This window comes from Dioscorea cayenensis, chromosome 1, assembly GCF_009730915.1.
Source record: "Dioscorea cayenensis subsp. rotundata cultivar TDr96_F1 chromosome 1, TDr96_F1_v2_PseudoChromosome.rev07_lg8_w22 25.fasta, whole genome shotgun sequence".
NCBI lineage: Eukaryota > Viridiplantae > Streptophyta > Magnoliopsida > Dioscoreales > Dioscoreaceae > Dioscorea > Dioscorea cayenensis.
The window spans coordinates 11,583,184-11,588,195 of NC_052471.1; positions in this window are offsets into that span (position 1 = coordinate 11,583,184).

The following is a 5,012-nucleotide window of genomic DNA, read 5'->3' on the forward strand; positions in this document are numbered from 1 at the left end:
AACATTTTTTTTTCAATCATTTTGTATCTCTCTAATAATTCTTACAAATTGATGTATTTCATGTTATGGGAGTGTTTCTGTAAAACATTCAAGGCTCATAAATGTTCCATCTACCATGATGAGATGCATTGAAAGTGGGAAATGAGTGATCAAATAAGACCTTTAAAAAAGGACAGTGGTATCTTTCTTCATTGGCTGCTACACTATTCACTTCTTTAGGGCTTGAATGATGCATGTTTGTTGTTTTTTCATCTCTAGGGATATGAGATGTTATTGGCCTATATATAGTGGTAGCTTATTCTTTTTGTGGTGTATTTGTGTTAGGAGTGTTATTATTGACAATCATAGAAGGTATAGTGATGATTTGTATATATTAGATAGTTGATTGCACTCTTCTTTCTTATATCAGTTTCTAAAGTACAGTTATAGTATACAAAAAAATTCACTGGTTTTTTATAGTTGTATAAAAAATCTTGTGTTTTCATTGACTCATTGTATGGTGTTTTTAGCATTTTTCTCTCCATTGTTTATTCGATTACTTGGTTTTAGTCAAGTCTCTACTCAAAATTCTATTGCTTGGTTTTAGTCATTGATGGGACATTATTTTTGTGTTTTCCCTAAACACTAAAACCTATTCCCCATTCATAGGGATGCAAGTGTATGTGCCAATCACGTAATAAAGTGTGCGTAAAAATTGGGTGTCGGTCCACAGGAAAGAAAGTGAATATAGTAACCCTTAACTTGAAAATAGCCTAAGTGATTGAATGTTGTGTGTGTGAACAAAAGCAATCAAAGGAAAAGAAAAATATGAAAAATAATAGGAGAGAAGTCAATGAAGAAAGCAATGTATAGGCATAGCATCCTTCTAGGGTTATAAAGTGTAGGACAAAGATTGTTTATGCATGCAATCTTATTTGAATAGAGAGGTTTCTAGAATTATACTAGAGCCCAATTTCTCAGGTAAATAGTAATTAAATAGGTGCAGAGCTGATACAGACATCCACACAATTGATTTAACTTTCTTTGAAACCTTACTGTGAGCTAATGACAATCTCCTAAGTAGATAATCTCCCCTATAGCAAGAGATTATCCCTAATCTGAATACAGAGTAGAGATGTGATTTTTTCCTAAAATCCACTTGACATGATTGCAAAGAATACAGAGATTATCACTAACCCACACGGAAGATTGTGGGAGACGAAGTCTCTAAAGTACCCTAACCAAAGATGTACTCACTATCCTCTCAAATTGCGCCATGTTTATGCTAGGTTAGAATTTTTTTTCTCGTCACATAGCACACCAAACAGGATAGCTAGGGCTATCGCCTTGTTAGCAACCAAGAATTCATAAAAACAATTAGATTCAAATAAAAGTGATTGCAATTAGGAAAACAATTAAAGCATTAAAGATCCAACAACCAATGTCATCAAAATAAACCCTAGAGTTCAACTATGCCTAAAAATCTATAAATTAGCCCTCCATAGAGGTAGAGTAACAATCCAATCCAGATGAATTAAAATACATAAAGAGAATAACAAAACTCCCTCAAAACTTGCAATCTCCTAGGATGGATGAAGCTCTTCAAAGATTACCCAAAATCATAGCTGAGATCTCTACACGAATGATTCAATTGAAGCTTTGAACCTTCTCCTAATCTCTTTCTCCCTATTCTTTTCTTCCTTCTCCTGCAAGATATTCAATGGAAAATGATAAGTGCTTGTGTATAAGTAATCCAAAATATTCTTTTCTTACATTGAGTATTACTTTTCTTAGATTTAATCGCTTATTAATGTATATATATGTTCTTTTATACATTTAGGCTTGTGGAGACAATTTTAAAGAAAAGAAGCAAAAGTAGATCGTGAATGCATTTGTTGATCAAGTTCTTGGATTGAACAAACGTGAAGACATAAATTTTGCTTAAAGACATGTGGGTGTGTGCCAACCTCCATTATGCTCAAGCAAATACACAAAGTGGAGGGGCACAAAGGCAGTCACACTCATGTGTTCCAACTTGTGCAATACTAGCAAGAGTTTCGTCAATATGGTTTCATGAAGATGCGACACGATATACCGCATGGATGTGTGTCCATTCATGTGGCATCAATGAAAAGAGTGGAATCGGGAGCATTTTGGCAAAATACTGTAGCAGTTTACTATAGCAAATCATAGTGGTAAAAGTTAATGTAACAGTTATAGTTCACAGCTCGCAGAAAACCAATTCTTGGAAATTCTACAAGGCCGTGTGGATGCCCGATTCCACCCCCTATAAATACCATGTTTTGAGGATTCTTTGGACATATTTTCCCCATCTTTTGCCAACCTTTGGAGGTGCTCGCAGCTAGGGTTTGGAGAGGCTTTGGCTAGGTTTTTGGAGCTATTCTACAGCCTTTGACATCGTGTTCCTTTGTAGAAAAGTTATTGTTGGAGCTTTCATCGACATCAATTCGGCGAGGTGTGCCCTAGGCTTGACGAGGGAATATTTGGAGAAGATGAGGCGGCTCTACAAGACCATCGATACAGACTACAAGAGGGTTTTACTTATGGATTGCATGCTTTTACATTCGATTTCATTATTGATTGTATATTGCTCCATGTAGAGCTAAACCCCTAGTTGGTACTTAGACTTATAAACCCTAGGATGATTTTGTTTCATTGACATTTGTTTTGCTTCTTTAATTGATGTTTTGATTGAGTTTCAGCCTTGAATGCTTGTTGTATTGATTTTTCCCTAAGAGTAACACTAGGATTGAGAATCTATCTTGGTAATCCTTGCGGATGAGGGTCACACAATGAGGGTTAGATAAAGCAAGGTTGGAGAGGGTCGAGAGAGTGAGTCGACAGGTAGTGGAACACCCTCTTTCCCTTCTGATGTGATTTATCCTACCTTCATGTTCCAAGAGTTCTTTGAAGTCATTATAAAGTAATGTGCTAAGAGTCAAACTCCACTGGGGCTTAGTTGCGCAAGCAATAGAGTGAAGCGTTGAAGTAATCCTTAGTCATGGGGCTTAATTGTGACTAGGGGTCGTTCGCCTGGACCAAAGGGTTAGATCTATATTAGGGAATATGGTTTATCACTTGGAGTCCCAAAAGTTTTAAGTAACCTTGCATAGTGTGAGGCATCGAGAGTATTACTTTCTGCCCGAGCATAGTATAGGGTTAGTCATGGTTGACCTCAGGTTTGGGACCGCGTGTATTTGGATTTCCACAACTTATTAAATATCAGTTACGAGGCATAATGATTAGTCTTGCACTTGAAACAATAGTTCTAGGGTGAGCAATATCCGGGTGTCCCATCTTTCTATCAATTACCTCTCCTTATCCCTATTGTGCTTCTCTTTCTTTTCTTTTTTTCTATTTGCATTGATCCTGTTCACTCATCACAACTTCGTTTTCACCCTAGCTAAATAGCATTACTTCTTGCTTCCGATCACTACTTTCTGTGGATCCACTCACTGGGGTACTTTATTACTTCGATGATTTGTGTATTTGCCGGGCACTCATGCAAAGGGTGTGTCAAAGTTTTTGGTGTCGTTGCCAGGGAATAGGCGTTTTGGAAGCATTTTGCTCTTTACTATTTTATCTATTCATCACTTTGTCTATTTCATACTTTCTCATTCTTTTATCGTTCTTATTTTCTTTCATTCTTTAATTTCAGAGAAGATGATCAACATACCTAAACTATTTGACAGAATCGCGGGAATGGTTGAAGACATAAAATAAAAGATGCATTTGTTTTCAATATAGTCCACTTCATGTTGTTTCATGCAAGAGCAACCCACAATCAACCACCTCGTGGAAGAATCGGTTGTTTATTACATTAATGAAATTCAAGAAACAAGTTGTGAGCTAGATAGTGTGTTGGATCGATTCGAAAACTCAACCCTATACTCTATGAGCTATCAGTTGAAGGAAAGTTTGGAAAGGGTTCTAGCTCAGTTTGATTCTTTATATCAAGAACAAATGCATGACATTTTCTCATTGGGTGTTTCGAAGGTAGTCCAAGAAACTTGTGAGATAGAGAATGTGGTTGCTGTTGAAAATCATTTAGACTCACACAAACAAGGGAATGGCCCAGAGAACGTTCTTGAACAAGATTCAGCACAGTTTGAAGAAATTGATAGCTGAAGGAGAACACATTGAGGCCATCCATTGAAGAACCACCCGAGTTGGAGTTCAAAGTGTCACGCCCCATCCTGCGGGTCCCACACATGACATACCGCCATGACAACCCAGGGGAGGTCAAACATCTGTCTCAACCTAGATCGCCGTAAGGCTAACCTATTCCCTGTATAGTACTATACCAACGAGGAATAATTTAACAATGAGGGTACACAACAATTATCAAGAACAACATTGTAACACATGGTAGATACATGGATAATCACAACATAGAAAGTCATAAAACAAGGATAACATCCCCAAAACATTAGGTATGATTGTCATATATCACATAGCCCAAACTCTCACATATAGGAATATCCAAGGAAAGTAGAACAAAATATGAAGGTACCACATCCTAGTGGATCCTTCTAATATATGCCCAAATGTTTAAGTATCATAGACAGCTTAAGAAAATCACAAAATAAACTCTACCAAGCACTTCACGCTTTTACTCCGCTGCTGTGCTATCACCTGGGAGGGAAAAGAAGAGGGGATGAGTAACTAAGTTACTCAGTGAGTGGTTAAACATGGAACTATATCTCATAAATTATAAATTAAAAATACGATGTCAAAAATATGTTTTTGGTCCTCAAAATATTAGATATACTTCAAATAGCAAATGTGAAATGAGAAATTAAGTTTACCTCAATGAAATGCTTAATAAAACAATTTAAATCATCATGAAATCCATACAAGTAAGAAATCCAAATTCATACATTTTGCTTGGTAACATATAGTCCAAAATGGTTAACAATATATATAAATAAAAAATAAAACAATCAAATATATATATATATATATATCATAAATAGCCTCGAAAACCCTACCCTCGCTAACCGTGGTCGTGG